This window comes from Eptatretus burgeri, chromosome 9 (genome assembly GCF_056783735.1).
Source record: "Eptatretus burgeri isolate ZD-2024b chromosome 9, Ebu_testis_v1, whole genome shotgun sequence".
NCBI classification, from domain to species: Eukaryota; Metazoa; Chordata; class Myxini; order Myxiniformes; family Myxinidae; genus Eptatretus; species Eptatretus burgeri.
Window position 1 is genome coordinate 57,395,462 of NC_140969.1, and position 22,528 is coordinate 57,417,989.

At 43.2% G+C, this 22,528-nt stretch overlaps 1 protein-coding gene and 1 long non-coding RNA gene across 39 annotated transcripts in view; one reads left to right on the top strand and one right to left on the bottom strand.

The window, feature by feature from the left end:
• LOC147020161 (CUB and sushi domain-containing protein 3-like) overlaps positions 1-22,528 on the bottom strand; it is a 1,491,173-nt gene that overhangs the window by 910,477 nt on the left and 558,168 nt on the right. The window lies entirely within an intron of this gene.
• LOC147020165 (uncharacterized) lies at positions 6,439-9,171 on the top strand. The gene is made up of 3 exons (XR_015061670.1): positions 6,439-6,728; positions 7,609-7,714; positions 8,492-9,171. It is a non-coding gene; the product is annotated as an uncharacterized LOC147020165 (long non-coding RNA).

Consider the following 22,528-nt stretch of genomic DNA (forward strand, 5'->3'; position numbering starts at 1 on the left):
TACCGAGGTCGACGCGCCCGGCTCTCGGTGTTCGTGGTGCGAGGGGAGGGGCCCGCCCTTTTGGGTCGGGACTGGCTGGCGCACCTCGGGCTGGATCTCCAGTTCGTACCTCCAGGTGTGCCGGTGCTCTGTTCGATGCTTTCGTCGGGTACCGAGGGCGAGGTTCTGGCGGCGGGAGCCGCGTCGATGCAACGGGAGCGTCCGTTCGTTGCTGCCTGCAGCGGTGATGTGCGGTTCGGGAGCAGCAGGAGCCATATCAGCTCTCGCGATGAGTTCCCGCGCTTCGGCAGCGTTCGTGGGGCAATGCGCGCCGGTGTTGTTCGGGCAGCTTCGACGGCGAGCTGCAGCGAGCCCGTGGCGTTAAAGGAAGTCGCGAGTCACAACATCGAAGCAACAACCAAGAGGCGGACTCGTGATGTGGGTTGTGGGTTGCTGTTCATTGCATATTTGTTTTTCCTTGCTCTAGTGATGCAGTTTAGCGTGTTGAAATAAATGCCAACAGTTCCTGTGTGAGAGTGGGTTTGGCGGAGATCAATCAATGGGTTTTGCAGTATGGCCAATGTGAGGTGGTGGCTTTGGGAGCGGTGGTGGCGAATAAAAAGGTTGGGTTGGCCTTCCATTGCCCCGGGCCGCGGGTAGTTGCTTTGTCATGTGCAGGGATTTGGTCGAAAGAACGCGCTGTACGGAAAAATGAGTTTGCAATGGTTCAAATGATGTTCGTAGTGATTTATAACGAGCCTATGGTTGAAGTGTGGTTTAAATGGAATTGCTACCGTCTAACTGCCGTGTGGGTCTCGGAGATCGACTCGGAGCCAGGACTGGTGCGCTGGTCGGCGTTACCCCCACCTCTGGTTGCGGGCGCAGCTCTCTGTGTTCGCTCAAGGCCGTTTAGACGGGCATTGGCATCTCAACTGATTGTGGTGCGTGGGTTGTTATGGAGCGTTGGGTGCGTCCAGCCAGCGGCGCTGTTCAGCGCCCCCATCCAAGGTCAATCGAGTCTGGCGCTGGCGCCACGGCTTCCAGACAGCGGGCTTCCGGCCTCGGAATGTTTATCTGCTTCAGGTCTGCCTGGGGGAGGTGTGCCGCCTTGTGGGCCGGAGGCGTTTGATGGTGCCGGGGGAGGTTTGCTCGGGAGATCGCCGCGGCCTCGCCGAGGGCCATGTCAGCATGAGCCGCCTGGGGGCGTTTCCGCTGTGTAGGGCTGCTGTGCTTTTCGCCTTGCTGCTTCATATCGGTAACGCGGCCAGAGTTTGGGAGGTGCTGTGTGCACCTCCGTCTTCGGAACCTGGCCGTGGCAGCTCCATTAGCTCGCTTTCACGCATTATATGATGTGATGTGCTGTTATACTTCGCTGTTTTCATTTTTTGTGCCTTGTCTACTATTATACTGTAGTCCTTCGTGCTGTTTATGCTTATTATGATGGTGATCATTTAATAATCATAGTTTTAGGAGGGAGGAGTGTGGTGTAGCCTGCGGGCATGCAGGGCGGGGCATGATGATGGGAGGAGGGGTCGTCATTGTCATCGTGTCTGCAAGGAATATAAGGAGTGCGCGCCGCCTGAGGCGTTGTAGGAATGCAGTAGTCGCCCGGCGTGTGAATGTGCGGAGTACGTAATAAAGGAGAGCCGCGGGCAAAGTACGCCCGCGCTCGCGCTTGTGCAACACAGCCCGGCTCGACTGTTCCCCCGCTCGTGTCTGCCTGCTAAGCATCTTCTATCAGTACACCACAGGCTCTGCTTAGCTTTGAACATCTGATGGAATCGGGCGCATTCAAGCTGATAAGTCAGGCATTGTAAATTTTGTTGTTGTTATTGGAAATTTTAACTGTGGAGCAGGACTTCCCAGAACATTTCCTTACCTTCATAGGAACACCGTTTGTCTAAAAATAATTAAAGGAATCGTTTTGGCTTTTGTTGGAGTTTTCAATAGTTTGTTCCAGTGTGATATGGCCGAATTTTCATTGGAAATTCACATGGTCTGACAGTTTCTACAGCATGGCCTGTTTACAATGGTTTCTCAAAATGTTATTTTCTTTGGAGAAAAAACCAAAACACACTGTCAATTTAAGCAGCAGCAAATGCATTCACAGCACTTTCGAGAAAGGATGGATTTACAACACAGGTCTGCTTTCTTGTTTTTTTCAAAAGTACGAAGGCCTTACAAATATGCAACTTGTTGTGGGTTTAAACAGCTTTCCAAAATGTCCTCACAGATTTTTCTGCAGTCATTCAGAACCAGTTCGCATGTGACGTGATTAAATTAAAATGCGTGTCCACATAGCTTTATATTTTATTTAAAGATCGATGTGCGGTTGATATACAGTATTTGGTTTGCCAATTTAACCAAATGGAAATGTGTTGAAACAATTCTTCATTGGATTTTTTTGGAATTATTACTTTCCAAACAAAAACATCCCAAATGAATTGTCAAAATGTTTGAAATCAATTTCCTTTAAACAATGTCAATGGAGATAAAATATTAAGCATTGTAGGTTTAACAGTCTCCACAATAAAGTATGCACCCGAAGAGCACGGCCGCAAGGATAATGAACCCTTCATCATATATTTTGCTTCCACGGCCACTCTGGTGTGCAAAAACCATGCGAGTGCATTTATCCGAAGAATTCTATTCGCTGCTAGGGCAGCTGTTTAGTCACGGCTGTATTGAGCGATCAGTTGCAGCAACAAGGTGTGCATGCTTACATGCATTCCAAAGACCATTTTCCCCCTGATTATCTCACAACCTCAGACTTGGAACTCCCCAGACTAACACTCCTCTCACCAAAGCAGTGCCTTGGTGTGTGCTCACTCGATAGTATTTTTTTTTTGTATACCTTGTCGAGGCTCGTATAAGAGCTAACACACAACGCACATCAAGGGGGGCACAAGACAGGAGGGGAGGGAGTGGGAAGGACAAAATAGTGGGGAACAGAGACATTTGGAGATCTGTGGAAGGGAGAGGGATGAGACGGGGAACATGGGGAATAGAAGATGGACATTACAGGGACTTTCAGGAAGGAAAGCAGGGAATTTGAAGGAGGTGGGCTTGGGTGGATTATCGGGGGTAGAAAAGATCGAGGATTTGGATGGGGATGATAAGAGGTGGTGGTGAACAGCTGTTTTGAAGGCCTGGAGGGAAGAGTGGGAATGAATAGAGTGAGGGAGTTTATTCCAAAGGCGGGAAAAAAGAGGAATGAAAGAGTGAAGGTGAGCAGTGATTCGTGATTTTGGTAGTTTTACCAGAAGGAGGTTGTTGGCGGACCTTGAGCGCCCTGCGGAAATGTAGTGGGGACAAATCGCAGAGAGAGCAGGGGGACGAGGCTGGAGAGGAGACGGTAGAAGACAGAAAGACCACCGACTATCCTGCAGTGATTGAGTGAGAGGCTGAAGAAGAGGACCATCCTGCAAATGATCCGAAATGCCTTGGTTTCTACAGTGTGAAGCCGAGAAATGTGGGAGGGAGGAGCACCAGCCCTGAGGGGAGAGCAGTACTCCATCAGGCTGCGGACAAAAGCTTTGTAAGTGGTCAGGAGCTCAGGTGGGCCGTGGAAGGACCTTGCACGATGGAGGATTCCCAGTCGGCGACTGGCTTTGGAGGCGAGGTTTGAAATGTGGCTTTCCCAGGAAAGGTCATGGCATATAGTGAGACCCAGAAGCTTGAAAGAAAGGACTTCTTCCAGAGGATTGTTGAGAAAGTGGATGGGGGGGTTTCTAAACGGTCCTTTCGGAGAGACATAGTGAGAGCGTGAGATTTGTCTGGATTGAAAGACATGTTCCACGTGTTGGACCAGTTTGTGATTTTATCCAGATCTGCAGTGAGTGAAGAAGCTGCTGCTTGCCGGTCTGAGGGATGACCGATGGTACGGCAGAGGGTGGAGTCATCAGCAAGGAGATATAGAGGATTTTCCAGAGTCGGAGAGATCATTGATGAAAACCAGAAAAAGAACAGGGCCAAGAACGGTACCTTGAGGAACTCCAGCCTGGACAGGAAGGGGGGATGAAAGAACTCCATTTAGGGCCACACGTTGACTGCGACAGGAGAGGAAATCTGCGAGCCATGAGTGGAGATGGCCTTGGATACCATAGGAAGAGAGTTTGGTGAGCAGGGCAGGGTGCCAGACTGTGTCAAAAGTACGTGATATATCCAGGGATACGGCTCGGATTTCCTGTCTGGCATTGAGGGCTTCCCTCCATTGTTGGGAGAGCAGAAGCAGCATATCCAGGGAAGAGTGACCTGGTCTGAAACCAAATTTATGATCAGAAATCAAGCCATTGGAGAAGAGGAAGGATTTGATGTCTGAAGCGATGATGGATTCCATAACGTTGCTGATGATTGGGAGAAGGCTGATTGTTCTGTAGTTGCAGGGATCTGTTTTTGCACCTTTTTTGTGCAGGGCAGTGATGTTTGCTGATTTCGAAGCATGTGGCAGATGACGTTGAGCAAATGAGAGGGTGAATAGAACAGAGAGAGGGTGAGCAAGAGCAGAAGAGCAGGCTTTGAGGACACGTGGGCTGATGCCATCTGGACCGGTTGCAGAATCTGAGTCGAGGTTTGACAGCAAGCTCTCCACCTTGTCAGGAGAAAAGGACACAGAGTCCAGGGACAGTTGGGTGCGACTGGGTAAGGTGGGTAGTGAAAGTGATGGGTTTTTGACACAAGATTTAGCTGCAAACACCGAATTTAGGCATTCAGCTTTTTCACGTGCAGTATCAGCAGTGCTGCCATTTGAGGTAAGGGAGGGGATGGAGGGGGAACATACACCAGAAACAGATTTGATTAGATGCCACCAGGATTTTGAGGAGGGAGAGAGGTTTGAGAGTTCAGACTTGAGATGAGAAAGATGTTGTTTTCTGGCTCTCCTGAGGGTAGATACACACTTGTTCCGAGCATTATGGAAGGAACTGAGATTGCACTCAGTTGGGTTTGCTTTCCATGAGGCAAAGGCAAGTTGTTTCAGGACAACTGCCTCACCACAAGCTTCAGTGAACCAAGAGCGGGAGGAATAGTAGGACAACTGAAGACGAGAGGGTATAAATCTGTGCATGAGGGAGAGCAAGTTTCTTTGAAAGAATTCCCAGGATGAGTTGATGTTGGAGAAAGTAGAGATAGGAGACCAGTCTATAAGTTTGAGGGCTGCTTGGAGACCCTGCAAGTCGGCTTCAGTGAAATGCCAGATTCGACGGCAGTGAGGTGGTTCTCTGATAATAGCCAGAGAGATGTCCACGTTGACAAGGACGTGGTCAGAAGAACCGATTGGAGCGAAGGAAGAGCAGCAGATATTGTCAGGGAAATTTGTCAAAATCAGATCCAGAAGAGATGGAGTACCATTGGTCGAGATTCGGGTGGGGAAGTTGACCGATTGAGTCAGTCCCAATGAGTCGCAGAAAGCTTTTGCTGAGGTGCCATGACAGGTGAGAGAGGTACCCACACCGAGCCAACTGGCATGATGACAATCGAAGTCACCACATATGAGGAAGAGAGAGTTTGGATGAGAAGATAGAAGTTGGTCCATGTTTTCAGATAGTGAGGTGTAGATGGAGTCATCACTCTTAGGTGGACGGTACAGTACACATATAAACATGAGGTGGGAGTTGAGGGGAAGCCGTAGCCAGAGGTATTCCTGTGGGTGTGGGGGAGTGAGGAATAGAGTCTTTGATGAAGAGAGGAACTCCTCCAACAGGGCGAGGCTCAGGTCTGTCAAACCGGAGGAGGGAGTAACCAGGGAGAGATACTTGGGAGTCAGACATGTCTTGGGGGAGGAACGTTTCTGTTAGGCAGATTATGTCTGGTTTGTCAGTGGCAACCTGTATGGAAAGAGCTGAAAGGTTTGAGCGAAGGCCCCGGATATTTGAGGTCCATACTTTTAATGAAGAGGTAGGGGAGGAGGATTTGGGTGCAGGGGGTGGGGGGAGGGGGAGGGTGGGACGAGGGAGGGGGGGGGGAGGTAAGGAGTGTTGTTGAAAGAGTGTGGGGGATTGCAGAATTGCTCGGGGAGGGGGCCGAATGATGGGAGAAAAAGCTCTGTGGTTCTGGGGGAGAGGGAGGAAAAGAGAGGGGGAAGAAGGCAATTGAGGATTTGAGGAGGTGGAGTGAAGAGATGGAGGTGAGAGGGCAGTGGAAGGAGGCAGCTTTGTGGATGGGAGGGGGGGCAACTTTGAGAAGGATGAGTGAGGGGGATGAATGGTGGGAGAAAGGTGAGGGGGGAGTTTTTGAGAGAGGTGAGAGGGAGGCTTGGAGGGAGAAGAGTGGGATGGTTGCTTTGAGAGTGAGGGGTGAGAGCAGTGAGTTGGCACTGAAGTTGGAAAAAAAGAATGGTTGATGGAAAGCGAACATTCATCACAACCTGGGGTTTTTAAAAGTTTTAAGTCAGTTATGCGATTAAACACATATCTTGAGGCGATTGAACACATTTCATTGAACACAATAAAGGCAAATTCAGAGAATGGAGAGAAGAAACGCTGTAACAGTTGGATTTTTTAGGCAAGGTATGAAGGAAAGGTCGAATTGAGAGCAGTCTGTTTAAATAGCAGAAGAGTAGTGCATTATGATACAGTAAAGAGTACCACACGTGTGAAAGAGGAAGATGAAGCATTATAAGAGATCGTTTTGTTATTATTATTAATGTTTGAGAGAGTTTTCAACAGATTAGGTCATGGAAGTGTTGTAGAAAAAAATCTAGGAAGAAGAAGGAGGAAGAAGAAGAGGAGATGAAGAAGAATCAGAGAAAGGTCGTGGTTTTTTTTATTTTATTTTTTAAGATAAGAAATAGAGTGATTAGTTGGGATGGGGGACGTTAAGAAAGTGGGAAAGATAGAAATTGAAGATAATGGGGAGAAAAAACAAATAAACACGATCGTACACCGAGGGGAACAAAGGGTAGGCCTCAAGCCTCAAGGATAGGCCTCAAGCACCCAGTAAGACAAGTTCGACGAAATCTCACAAAATAGCATGATTTTTGAAACAAAACCGAACTAGGAACACACAGTAACATGTGGGTGAGAAAATAAACAGTTAAAATGGGACAGATAACGACCGAAAACTTAACTTTGAGATTGTCAGCAGGGAGCCCAAAAGGAGACCTGCCAATGCACCAAACCCAGAACCAGAAGTCTGATTTTCTATACAAAGCAAAATTTTTCTAGATTTATAGTATTTCTATACAAAGTAAAATTTTCATCTCGTCACATCAGTGGAAAACCAGCAGTCCAGTGATGCTTGGGCTGAGCAGCAAGCCCTGTCAAAAAAAAACAAAGAAACAAAAAAATGGCTTGTTAATTGAGGTGGCATTTGTACCTGATTGGCACCTGGTTGTATTGGGTTAACAGCAATTGCTGAGTTTGCAAGGTGACCTTTCTGATGGTTCATATGCCATTAATGATATTTTAGAATTATGTTCTTCCAATTCATCCTGGATATTTAGTCACACCATATGCTATGTTCAAAACTATTAGAATGCAGATGTGTTGTTGCTTCTCGATGATATGTATGATGGACTTTATGAAACCCACAGTTTATTTCACTTGAGTGTTAATAAGATACAAACCATCAGTCAAATTGATTGTTTTTGTTTTTTTAACCTTTTCTAATGTTTAATTTCTCCCGCTCCAGAATGTCACATGAAACAATTCTCAGAGAGACGATACCTGCAGAGTGTTAGTGTCCTGCATACAAGACAGAACTATAAACGTTGCAACAGTCACCGATGCAGCTTTTGGTGAGAGCTAATTATATTGTTTTATATCTTCATTAAGTATTACTTTGTTTGTTTCAATTAACTTCTGAAATGATGGTCACATGTATCCCTGCCTAATTACCCTTTTCATGTACACAATATTGTCGTCCGTTTCATTAGAGTTGAAAATCGTTGCTTTCGGCCAAATCTGGTTGGTAAAATATCAGTCTGAACACTTTCATGAAGCAGTATATTCATTTAATTGTGTTTGGAAAAGGTTACCTTTGCTGTTTAGTTTCCTGTTACGTCACAATAACAACAGCAAAAAGGACAGTTTAGGAATGGAAGGAGGAAGAGAGGAGGAGGATGAGGAGAGCAAGGTGCAGACACATTCCCTTGAGCTGCTGCACTCTGTTCCCAGGGGTGCATATCCATTAAAAACAGACATACTCAGTGAAGGAGGAATCGGGGTCTTCTGCATGCGACCACGTAGGGGTATTCGCCTTCCCCCAACAGGTCCACTTTGACCCATTGTATACTGGTTGGTGGATATTCAGCTTCTATTCTTATACACACCCGTATAGATATTTGTCTCAGCTGAAATCCTTCAACTATTCATGGAGCCTTCCTGTCGGACATTGCACTCCTGTTATCTTGGCAACGATTTCAACACTGTTCCATATATTCCCTCGTTGACGCCATTCTGGGTGATTTTCACACCATTTTGAGAGGGCTCTCGGCGTGTCGACCGATGCGTATCTTTGAAGCTTATTTGCCTCTCCAATCTCTCCTGTAATTCAACCACCTCATCCTTTTCAGCTTCAAGTTCCCTTCTTCCTCATCTATGATGTCGCTGTTCGAGCTGACCTGGATTCTTCTCCATGCTTTGGTGATTCACCTTCTGATGACTGGTTGAACATGGCAGACTGACTGCCTGTGTCGGCTTCACCGTTTGTGCATACTATCCGGACTTTGATCCTTCAAAACGGAGCTCATCGCGGACACCCTTCACCCATTTATAACCTGCTGGGGTTTAATGTGTGAACTGCTTGATTAAGACAAATTGCCACATCGACAGCCGTGAGTTATCATATCGCTGCATTGCTGTATGTAATGTTCGTACTTTTTTAATTTGGAGATTCTTAGGAAAGTCATTAATTGTTCCGTTTCATTAAAATTATTGTGCTCAAGGTAGACATGAAGGATTAATAAATATTTCTGAAAACGTTCCCCTTGTCTCCTTTCATTTGTTGGTTTTACCCTTAAAACAACATCAAGGACACATTAGTGTCTTTATTTATGTTCTACGGTGACACACCACGGGTTACGGGTGCACTCGCTGCGGTGCCTTGAGGTCGACACGTAACAACTGTCTCATCTTTGAAATGAAGTTATTAAATGCTTCCAAATAGCAAATGGTATGTACAAATGTCTTATTTTTCCATTGTTTTCCTTGCTCACGAATGCCACTCATCATGCCAAACTTATAACTAATATTGTTTCCCACTCGAGAAGATTCCAAAATTGCTTTTCCTTTGATTGTTAGATTTATTCATCAATGAATACTTATTTGAACAAATGCTTTAACTTGTCTGCCCAAGTTACTGAAACCATCAACAATGAGGTTGATATATCGACTTTGATTAGCTTTTCATGATTCATTTGGAAGTTTCGACACCTACATTTGAGGGTGGCAGGATATCGCAGATGCACACTTTTCCGTGAGCTGGCCAGCCTGGTGTTTCCCATGCAGTGCGATTCATCAATGTCCTGATTCATCATTTGAATATTAACCAGATTCGGTGGTGTAATGGTTAGAGTGTCCGCTCTGAGTCTGGGAGGTCTGGGATTTGAACCCTGGTTCAGTCGCTTCCTTGCTTGATGCTCAGCATTTAAAAAGGATAGAGCACGAACAAACAACCAGAGGTTGACAACTACGATGCAGGCTTGATGGGCCCCAACATGCTTATCTCCAGTTAGAAGAGGCTATGCCATCATTCAAAAAGAAGAATGTTCACAATCAGAAAAACATTTAGCAACATGTTAATGAAGTGCGGGATGCTACTGGCTCAGAGACAAGGAAATTACTACTGGATGCAAAAAAAAAAAATGTTTAAAATAACAGAAAAGATCATGTGAAGACAAATATGATTGTGCCTGTTGGCAACAGACAAGCTCATCTCAGCAAGAAGCTTTTTCAATCTTGTTGGTGAAAAGTGGATATTGCAAAGTGAAAGATAACTTGTGGCAATGGAAATTTGGGCTGAAAGAATCAAGAACAAGATTTTCATGACAGTAAGCATTGAGAATCTTCGTTTTTAATTTTATCCACCCAAAAGCAATCTCAAGAGACAAAGTAGTGAAGCAGTGGAAACCTTGAGGATGCATAAAGCATTATGTTACGAGGTTGTGTTCAAAAGGAAAGAGATGAGAGATATCAGGTTTTAAATGATATTTGGTTAGGGATGGGGTTTCTCTGTTCGGAAACTTTCTCTTTCCCTTTGATAAAACCTCGTGACACAATGCTTCGCATCTCCTCAAGCTAGGTTATTTTCTCCAGACAAAAAAAAAAAATCATTCAGGCATAGATTATTCAACTCCACAAAAGCATTTAATATAAACACAAAACTATCCAATTAAACTGCATTAGAAATAACATTTGGATTTGTGAGTTTATGTTTTCCAAAGTAAGGCTTTGGATTGCCAGGGTGAAGCTTGCTTTGTTGCTCTTGACATTTCAAAGGCAGATGACAAAGTTTGCAATCGGCAGGTTCGGAGCACAAACTGTAATTCCAATGTTGATTGTGGTCATGTAACCTCTGTGATTGCTTCTGCAGGACTTGAACTGTCCAAACATAATTTCATGGTCATGCATGAACGGCACTCGTCCCCAATTCACAGCATTAATTATGCTGCTGTTAAACAGCGATACATTTTCCGACCGATTCTCTTTCTTTTGTAAAGTAATGATCTCCCTGACCATGTTCTCTCTCAGAAAGCCATTTATGCAGATAACACTACTCTTACTTGATATGATGGCAATTCCCTTATTCTTTTCACATTCCAGCTGCCATCAGATGTGAAGATGTCTTGGAGGCTGTCATCGGGGGCCAGTAGCATCCAGGGGTTCATCAACACTGGGGAAAAGATTGGCTGGTTGCTTTTAATAAGGAAAAAACAAATTAGTCACCTTTTATTTGGATACATGGTGAAGGCTCATGGAAGAGCTCGAGCAACATGGAATCTTACCACATAGAGGCAATTCTCTGTGTGTATGTATGTATGTATGTATGTATGTATGTATATGGATGGATGTACATCTGAATATCATAGAAAAAAAAAAAACAGGGCTGGCCCAATATCCACCACATTTTACATACGTGTTGGTAGAACGCAGAGGACTCATAATTTTTATTCGACATTGATTAGATTTTTGATGAGATTTTTCAGGGTCCCTCATCAGGAGTAACACTCGACCCAAACAAAACGAACGGAAATCTGACGCAACAAGCCTGGGCAGTGTATAATCAGCAGAGGCTGACAGGCCTTTTGTCTTCGGCCTACCAGAAAACAAAAATGGCAGGCATATTATTTTGTCTGGGTGCCATGGTGGATGCAGTTAAGTGACAAATGTGGGTGGGGTCCAACAGCTGTCGGACCAATGGGTGCACATTTCAAAAATCGACCCCCAAGAAGAACCACAACAACAGCAACAGCAACCATGCAGAGACTCTTGTAGACCTGCGACATATGACATCACCAGGCATTGTGTTGGCTTCATGGGTAAGGGAGCCGCTTCAGATTTTAAGGTCCTGAGTTTAAGCCCCTGTTATGCCATTGAAATAGCACAGCTGAGTTGAGTTAGCCTGTCAGCCTGTCATCCTTCCGAGGTCGACAAAATGATTACCAGCTTACTGGGGTTATAAGCCATTTGAGTATCCTGTGTTGGAGTGACGATATGAACAAGACTGTGCTCCTAAGCCAAGTGAAACTTCCTCAACAGCCCTGTGTGCCTCACAGCGTGAAAGGAAAGGTTTGTTTTGTTATCACTGGTAATTTGATGAATTAACCCAAACTTTTGCACAATCATGAGTGTGGGTGTTTACTGTACGTATATGCACAGTGCCGAGAGAAAGTCTACACCCCCTTTCAAAATTTTCACCTTTTGAGGCCTTCTCGCCTGGAATTGAATTACATTAAATCAGACTTTTCCACCTTGATTTACACATCGTGACCTGCAAATTATAAGTGAAAAACAATCTACAACTTTTAGAAAATTAAATAAAAATACAAAACTGGAATACCTTGGATGGATAAGTGTCCAATGACCTGATCTAACATGTTATAATGTCATGCACGGTCCGATCCTTCCAATGATTTGATCTCACGTTATAATGCCATGCACGATCTGATCCATTCAATGACCTGATGTACCATGTTATAATGTCCTGCACGATCTGATCCATTCATTGACCTGATCTAACATGTTATAATGTCATGCAGGGTCTGATCCTTCCAATGATTTGATCTCACGTTATAATGCCATGCACGATCTGATCCATTCAATGACCTGATGTACCATGTTACAATGTCATGCACGATCTGATCCATTCAATGACCTGTTCTAACATGTTATAATGTCATGAACGGTCTGATCCTTCCAATGATTTGATCTCACGTTATACTGCCATGCACGATCTGATCTATTCAATGACCTGATGTACCATGTTATAATGTCATGCACGATCTGATCAATTCAATGACCTGATCTAACATGTTATAATGTCATGCACGACTGATCCTTCCAATGATTTGATCTCACGTTATAATGCCATGCACGATCTGATCCATTCAATGACCTGATGTACCATGTTATAATGTCATGCACGATCTGATCAATTCAATGACCTGATCTAACATGTTATAATGTCATGCACGACTGATCCTTCCAATGATTTGATCTCACGTTATACTGCCATGCACGATCTGATCTATTCAATGACCTGATGTACCATGTTATAATGTCATGCACGATCTGATCAATTCAATGACCTGATCTAACATGTTATAATGTCATGCACGACTGATCCTTCCAATGATTTGATCTCACGTTATAATGCCATGCACGATCTGATCCATTCAATGACCTGATGTACCATGTTATAATGTCACGCACGATCTGATCCATTCATTGACCTGATCGAACATGTTATAATGTCATGTACGGTCTGATCCTTTCAATGACTTGATCTACCATGTTATAATGTCATGTATGGTCTGATCCTTTCAATGACTTGATCTACCATGTTATAATGTCATGTACGGTCTGATCCATTCAATGACTTGATCTAACATGTTATAATGTTATGTACGGTCTGATCCTTTCATTGACTTGATCTAACATGTTATAATGTCATTCATGGTCTGATCCTTTCAATGATCTGATCTCACATGTTATAATGTCATGTACGGTCTGATCCATTCAATGATTTGGTCTACCATGTTATAATGTCATGTACGGTCTGATCCTTTCATTGACTTGATGTACCATGTTATAATGTTATGTACGGTCTGATCCTTTCAATGACTTGATCTAACATGTTATGATGTCATGCATTGTCTGATCCTTTCAATCACCTGATCTCACATGTTATAATGTCATGTACGGTCTGATCCATTTAACGATATGGTGCACCATATTATGTCATGTACGGTCTGATCCTTTCAATGACTTGATCTACCATGTTATAACGTCATGTATGGTCTGAGCCTTTCAATGACTTGATCTCACATGTTATAATGTTATGTACGGTCTGATCCTTTCAATGACTAGATCTGCCATGTTATAATGTCATGTACGGTCTGATCCTTTCAAAGACTTGATCTACCATGTTATAATGTCATGTATGGTCTGATCCTTTCAATGACTTGATCTACCATGTTATAATGTCATATACGGTCTGATCCTTTCAATGACTTGATCAAACATGTTATAATGTCATGTACGGTCTGATCCATTCAATGACTTCATCTAACATGTTATAATGTCATGCATGGTCTGACCCTTTCAATGATCTGATCTCACATTTTATAATGTCATGTACGGTCTGATCCATTCAATGATCTGGTCTACCATGTTATAATGTCATGTATGGTCTGATCCTTTCATTGACTTGATGTACCATGTTATAATGTCATGTACGGTCTGATCCTTTCAATGACTTGATCTAACATGTTATAATGTTATGTACGGTCTTGATCCTTTCAATGACTTGATCTAACATGTTATGATGTCATGCATTGTCTGATCCTTTCAATGACCTGATCTCACATGTTATAATGTCATGTACGGTCTGATCCTTTCAATGACTTGATCTACCATGTTATAACGTCATGTATGGTTTGATCCTTTCAATGACTTGATCTAACATGTTATAATGTTATGTACTGTCTGATCCTTTCAATGACTTGATCTAACATGTTATAATGTTATACATGGTCTGATCCTTCCAATGATTTGATCTAACATGTTATAATGTCATGCACGGTCTGATCCTTTCAATGACCTGATCTCACATGTTATAATGCAATGCACGGTCTGATCCATTCAATGATCTGGTATACCATGTTATAATGTCATGCACGGTCTGATTCTTCTCATGATCTGACCTACCATGTTGTAATGTCATGCACAGTCTTATCCTTTCAATGACCTGATCTACCAAGTTATAATGCCATGCACGGTCTGATCCTTCCAATGATCTGATCTATCATGTTGTAATGTCATGCACAGTTTTCTCCTTTCAATAACCTGATCTACCAAGTTATAATGCAATACATGGTCTGATCCTTCCAATGATCTGATCTACCATGTTGTAATGTCATGCATTGTCTTATCCATTCAATGACCTGATCTACCATGATATAATACCATGTACGGTGTTATTCTGCATTCTGCACTCATTAATGGGTCCACAAGGGGGCGGGGAAGGGGGGTTGAAACCCCCTAAAAGAGGAATTTGCTCTTCATTCTCCGAAACTACACACACAATTTTGATGAAACGACCACAACTTTCTTCACCCATGTCCCAAAGTATATAGACCGCATCAAAATATGTGCTCATTAATAGGGTGTATGGAGGGGGGGGGGGGGGGTTGACCCTCACAAAAGAAGAATTTGCTCTCTTTTCCTAACTATCTCCGAGACATGACAGAAGAAAATAGACACCTTCAATTCCTTCATTTCATCTGTATAACGCAGTTTTACTCAGTGATTTGTTTGAACATTCGACGATTTATTTGCAGAAACGAGTTCCTGAGTCTTGTACGACAATTAACTCTGCCTCTAACCAAGGGAGCACACGAATTGTGATTTTCAAAGACGACAAATTGCTGGCCATTCGGAAGGTGGAGTCAGCGAGCATCAGATAGCTCAGAACCTTGGCATTCCGCTTTCTACGATCAATTGGGTGATTGTACAATTCACCAGCGAAGGCAAGGAATCCACAGCTTCCCGTTCTGGTCGACCTGGGCCCTCAGAAAGGTGTCTTCGAGCTGTCAAGAGGTCCATTGAGAAAACTCCCCGTTGCAAGACAGCAGATGTTGCAGAGGAGGTCCAAGTTAGCTCAAGAATTGCTGTGCGGTACCTTCATCAACTGGGCTACTATGGGAGAGCAGCTTGTTGAAAACCTCTTCTTAGACCAGCCAGCAATCAAAGGAGAAAGAAGTGGGCTGACGAGATGGTCAGCAGACCATTGGAGTTTTGGCAAACTGTCATTTTTTCAGATGAGTCCCAATTTGCTCAATTTTCTTACAGTGGGCGTGAATGGTATGCAGACTTCAAAATCAAGAGTTTTCTTTGAACCGATTGCAGCCAACTGTCAAACACGGTGGTTTTTCAGTGATGGTGTGGGGAGCAATCTGGAGTGCTGGTCGGTCAGAGCTTGTGGATTGTGTTGGCAATGTCCACTCCACGATACACATTTCCATCCTTGAGAATGGACATCTCCCCGTCTTCTCCACTGGTCAGATAGTCAAAAACAACACTCTTCAAGGAACATGGAGCTCCATGCCACACTGCAAAAAAGAACAAAGAATTGCAGGATAGAAATGGGATCAAGTGACTTCCATGGCCAAGTCAGTCTCGTGACATGAATCCCAATGAATACTTCTGGGCCATAATGGATCGAGCTGTGTGGAAAAATTCCAGGAAACCAACATCAAGGGCAGAATTGCTAAACCTTTTGAGGGAAGCCTGGGCAGAAATCCCACAAGAGAAATTTTCAGAACTTGTTAGTTCTATGCCTGAAAGAGTCTGATGCCTCCAATGACCCGATGCTTACCCTATGATGCTTTCGACTGAACTGCAGAAGAAAAAAACAAAACAGAGGAATGTTTTATTGGCTTTTTTACCTTGGAAAAACACCATGTTGAGGTGTGTGTGTATATATGTATGTGTGTATACATATATATATATATATTTATATATACATACATATATATATATATATATATGCGAGCGAGGAGGGGGGAGAGAGGAGGGGGGAAAGAGGAGGGAGAGAGGAGGGCGAGAGAGGGGGGAGAGAGGGGGCAAGAGAGGGGGCGAGAGGGGGAGGGAGAGAGGGGGAAGAGAGGGGGCGAGAGAGGGGGCGAGAGAGGGGAGGGAGAGAGGGGGTGAGAGAGGGGGGCATCACAATTCAAGATAGGGGGAGAGAGAAGGGGGCGAGAGAAGGGGGGTGAGAGGGCGGGAGTGAAAAAATGCCCCAATCCAGTCGTCGTTTACGCACCTACGGGCCCGCACCAGTATAGATAATTGGCAATAATAATAATAATAATAATAATAATAATAATAATAATAATAAGGATAACATGACTCCCACTGCCGCTCCTGTCCGGAGCGGGTGTACGTGTGAATAAAATCTGTACAATTTTTTTTTAAGTGTCGTTTTTATCAAGTTTAGTTTGAGTACAAAGTGGATGCAGATGGGCTTTTCATTTTGAGATGCTTTCTAGTTAAATTTGGCAATACAAGACCAGGTCAGTTTTGAATAATGCGCACATTGTGAACTCTAATTACATTAAGGGATATAAATAGACTTTATGTGCATAACAAGGATATTAAGAGATGAATGACAGCTGGGCATTATAAGTTAGTAATGTGCATTGATATGAAAAGAACGGATAAAATTGATAATCCCATACAGCATATATGATTTGAAACTGTGGTCAAAGTATTAAGGAGCCAAGCGCAAAAACCAATATAGCATTAATGGTGCCCCACTTGTGGGTATCCAGGCATGTTATATTAATTAAAGTTTACAACTTTTACTGTTAGAAGACTGTCAGTAAACTTGGTGGAGTAAGGGCGAGAGCAACTGGTCTGAGTCTGAGAGATCACTGGTTCAAACCCAGCTGAGTCATGTCAGACTTTTAAAAAATGGTATGTGCTACTTCCTTGCTTGATGTTTGGCATTTAAAAGCACAGAGCATGGACAAAGAACCATAGGGAGGAGGAAATGCCTCCTTAGGAAATGCCCTGCTAAGGGCTGTAAGAAATGTGAGAAAGGTGGTGCTATTGTTGCAGTGTTGCTGATACCCAGGATGGCTGATGGCACTCCCCAAAGCTCAGTGTCTGTATTTGTCAAATCTGACTGTTTTTTGTTGTCTTCTCGTTTGTGTGTGTCAGCACCACAAAGAGGTCTGAGATAATGTAAAAAAAATAAAATAATAATAATAATAAATAAGGTACTACGACAACTTAGATATCTTAAAATTAAAAGAATGCATTTAAAGTGTGATACAAAGTCTTACTTATGGCATCGGTCAAGTTTTTTTGATTTGAACAGAAGATAAACTGGATTTAAACTTAATTTCCAAGGCTTCGGTGTATTATATTTCGTCAGTTACTCTCCCTCCAATTTAGCGTCTATTACTCCAAAACAGCAAGTACATTTTTATATTTTTCAATTCCTCTATTTCCAATTTTGCATGTACAATTGAAACCTACTCTTTTCCCCTCGAAACCTCTCCATGTTTTTCCTCTTCTCCACCATCACGCCAGATTTCCCACTCGGCTTTGTTCCCTCCACTCTGCTGCCAACCACCAGCTGTTCGCTCTCCAGGCCGCTGAAGAAACAGAGGCCATTTCACGCCGAAACCACCATTTTGAGGGAGGGGAGCACAGGATTTGCCAGGCATTTTGCCATCCGTCTTTTTTAGCTACGGGCTGTCGCCTGGACTTTGATTTCTGAGGCCAATGCCAGTGTGATGCAGATATCCCCGATATTAAAGTGCATTGGGCCTTGAGTTAATAAAGGCGTACGGAGGCAAAAAAAATAAAAAAGTGTACCGTTTCTTGTTAAACACCTATCTTTCCACAAGGTGAAAGCAAGAATACGAGATAATCACTCAAGTAATCAGCAACCCAACGATCCTTAGCAAAAAGCACCCGACGGTCAAACCACTCTGTTTGCATCAATTAAGGTCCAAGCAAATAGAGAATGTAATTATTTTACTCAACAATTATCTCTGCTTCCAGATGTTTATCATGATGCAAATTTCAGCACTCTTTGGAGGAATTAAAGAAGAATTCATCTTTGGAGGATAGAACTATGTCTGAACATTAATTTTTTTCCCCAAAATTGCTGTATAATAAATTCATTCAGACAGTTTTGAAAGTACGTGCCACATTTTGGTTCCGTTCTTTTCAAATGTCTTTTTTTTTTTTTTCCTCTCACAAGTTTCCCACTGCAGAAAATGCTCAGAGCTTTTGCTGCTGCTCGGCACTGGATTTATAAATGGCTCACTGTCTCCGCCACCAATGGAAAGCCTTTCAAACAGAGAATCGCAGAATCAAAGTGAAGTCATGAAACTCTGAGACTGCTGTCTGTCACCATTTGCCAAAGATGCATTTTACAACATGGATAAGTTTTGGCTTTTGTTTTTTTCTTATGGACACCAAATATATTTATCTACATTTGAAAAAAACACCTTCGTTCCATTGTTCTGTCGGGTGAATATGTGATTATAATTCTGGGGTAATTTTCATTTTGAAAAGTCTGAGCCTATTTTGCCTTATCAGTTCTGTTTACATTCAAACGATCATGCCTTTGTATTATAAAATTACCGTATGACCAGCATAAGGGAGCATTAAATAAATAAATAAATAAATAGATAAATATTGATAAGTAAAAGAAGAAGTCAAATTTACACTGTGAACAATGTTTTCTTTTATGCAGTGAGAATAAGGAAAGAATCAGGATATATAAACAAAAACTCCAAATGATGAACATCCAGCATTACAAATTAGAGGATTTTTGGCCCATATGTAGTGAATGAAAAACAAAAAAACCCCAAAAACACCAAAAACAAACCACACTGTAAGCACTCCTTGTTTTCACTGCACACCATTTTTACACTTTCTTGTCACATCGTTTTAATGTTTTCAGTGCTATCATGATCCAGAGCTACAGGCAATTTGCTGCACAGTGGTGGCCAATGGTTGTGACCCTGCCTGTCAAATAGTGACAGTGCAGGCAGCAAGGAGCAAAGAAGATGAACCATTAACTCAGTCCACAATTTGAATTAATATTCCACATGTCATTTTGTGATTTATTGCTCAAAACAAAGGATGTACAATCTGCCGGAGCCACGGATAAGCTTTCGTACACTGACACCGGCGATATGAGGTAGATCTGATGGGACAGATGGTCAGGGAACATATGTCACAGACATGCTGTGGTGCGTCGGCTTGTTTGTTGAAGATGAAGGGAAAAACAAATATAAAAAAATTACAAACTCGTAAAAATAAAAAATAAAAATCCCAATTATAAAACTATGTTATTACTCTGGTACTTCAAAAGTCTGGTGTTGGCTTAATGGTTATGGTGGTGGGCTTGGGATCTTTGAGTCCTGAGTTTGAGCCCTGTTAGCCACTGAATTAACATCAGGTGGGGTTGACTCAGCCTGTCATCCTTCTGAGGTCAGTGATATGAGTACCATTGTTCTGGGATAGGGGCACAGCATCAATGGCATCATTGCACCCAAACAAAATGATAGCTACCCAGCAGCCAAGCTGGCATATGCAAGAAGACGAAGACTCCGTTACCATCGAATGGTGTCAAGGGGGCATGCTTACCTTTTAGCTATTTAGCCTGGGTTTCATTCTCGGTGTGACTATAAACTGTTGGATTGGTGCTTCACAGGCAGGGCATTATAAAGAGTGGAATCCATCAGATGGACCTTAAGCTGGGTGCCCCTTTGGCGATCATTCGATCGTGGATGTTAAAGCGTCATGGTGTCTTGTCTTTCATGAAGAGCAGGTGAGTTAACACCAGCATGCTGAAAAATTCCAAATTTCTGCCGAAATCAGCTGCACTCAAACATCAGGCTTCGACAGTTGGTTCGTTAAAAACTTACACCAAACTTCCCCATGGGCTCACCCCACAAGAAAATAGGATAAATTGAGGCTGTTAAGTAATATTAGTAGTCGTCGTACTTGCCGAGTAGTAGTATTACCATGATTCATTTGTACTCAAAAAGCAAAACTATTGTTATGAAATAAATTAGCTGTATTCTACAAGTTCAATTTCATGTAACACTGTCACGAACTAGCCTCTGTTCACTTTTATACTGATGTGTGACTCAGATTCGTCTTTTTAATGTGTAGTTAATGAATTCCTTCTGCTTATCCTTGATAACATTGGTTACCTTCCAACTCATCCTCCCTTGTCTCCTTCTGCCTCTACTTTTGCATCTCACTGGAATATACTGACTCTGCACCCAACACAATGGCCCATTTTTCTGATGCAGACTGCCAACATGTTCGCTTTTCCAAATCTAGAGCACCTAACTCTCTTCTCATACCTTCAAAGTTTGCCGACCTGAAATCTCACCTTACTGTCCCAAATTCCATGTCTCAACAACATGGTTGTGCACACCATGTTCTGGTCACTTGTCCCGAGATGTTCTCTTACCTCTACCCCCTCGACCTTGTTGGGATCATGGCTTTAAAATAAAGATTAAAATATCTAACAACACACCTCTGACAACAACAAAAACGACTGTGGGTTTTTTCTATGTACAAACTGTCTTAAATAGCAATGCTGGATTAGATTTAGAAAATCCTCCTCGACCTCGGTTCTGCTCTTTCTTCATTCCGAGACCCAATCGATCCCTGACAAATGGAAATCCCTCACAAACAACACTACCTTTTCCAGCAGCCTTTCTGAATTTTTCAAGAACCCCTCTCCTGTTCGTCCCTAATATCAGGAGCCCTACAAACACATCCTACACAAATATGTTACTGCTCTCACAATCACAAATCTCAATCCACCCAGAATTCTCGAGATTAATTTCCTCCTTAATGCCATTCCTTACTCTTGATACAATATTGTCTTTAACCCAGATTACCATACTGTAGTTCCTCGATCTTCCCTTTCCTATCACACCTATACATCTTGTAGCCTTCTAGTCCTTCCTTCAAACTATGCTCCTCATTAAACCTCTCGTCTACTGCAATGACATCAGACTCTCGTGATCTACTTTAACTTGAAGCTCTTCCATCATATTACTTAAACTCTTGTCTGCTCAACAAAGACATTTCCTTTCATCGGACATTATTGACTCCTCTGTATCTCTTGAGTGTGTGTGCGCGTGTGCATGTGTGTGCATGCATGTGTTATACTGACCCCTTGCCATGGTCATGGCTGCACCGGATATTTGCAGACATTCCGTACACCAAAGCCCATGCTTTCTGTTAACCTCTCATCACCCTCTGCAATAGTTCTGGGTCCTACACAACCCTCTGTGACCACTTGTTACCCCTTCAGTCCGGTCAGCCATCCAACCCTACCCAATCAAATATATTACGGCACCCGAGGATTATTTTCTGTTCAATCATTTCACTCCCTCCACTGCTTCAAGGTTGAAGCTCACAACCTTTAAATTATGTCTTCCCCAATTTCCATTGATGACATTTTTGATTTCTGCTTACCTACAGTTACACCCTGCCTATTATTTTATGTCACATTTGGATGCCTATTTTCTGTCCACCTGTTCCCGTCTGCCCTTTTTGTCAGCCAGAATCCTCTCGACCTCTGCTGTTTCACTCCTCCTCAAGCCTTGACACTGCAAAAAACAAAAATTCTGAAAATCCTCAAGCAGAAAGACGTGTGTGTGTGTGTCTACCCTGAAGAGAGTTAGGAAACATCTTTCCAATCTCAAGTCTGAACTCTCAAAGCTGTCTCCCTCCTCCAAATCCTGGTGGCAACTAGTTAAGTCTGTTTCTGGTGTATGTGCCCCCTCCATCCCTCCCTTATCTCAAATGGCCGTTCAGCTGTCACTACACGTGAAAAAGCTGAAGGCTGAATGCCTAAACTCTGTGTTTGCTTGTGTCCCAAGCCCATCGCTTTCTGCACCCACCTTACCCAGTCACACCCAGCTGTTCCTGGACTCTGTGTCCATTTCTCCTGACAAGTGGGATTGCTTGCTGTCAAACTTTGACTGTGATTCTGCAACTGGTCCAGAGGGCATCAGCCCACATGTCCTAAAAACCTGCTCTGCTGCTCCTGCTCACCCTTTCTCTGTTCTATTCACTCTCTCATTTGCTCAAGGTCTTCTGCCATCTGCTTGGAAATCAGCAAACATTACTGCCCTGCATAAAAAGGCGTAAAAACAGATCCCTGCAACTACACCCTAATCAGCCTTCTCCAAATCATCAACAAGGTCATGGAATACATCATCCCTTCTGACATTAAATCCTTCCTCTTCTATAATGGCCTGATTTCCAATCTCAATTTGGATTCAGATCAGGTCACTCGAGCCTGGACTTGCTACTCTTGCTTTCCCAACAATGGA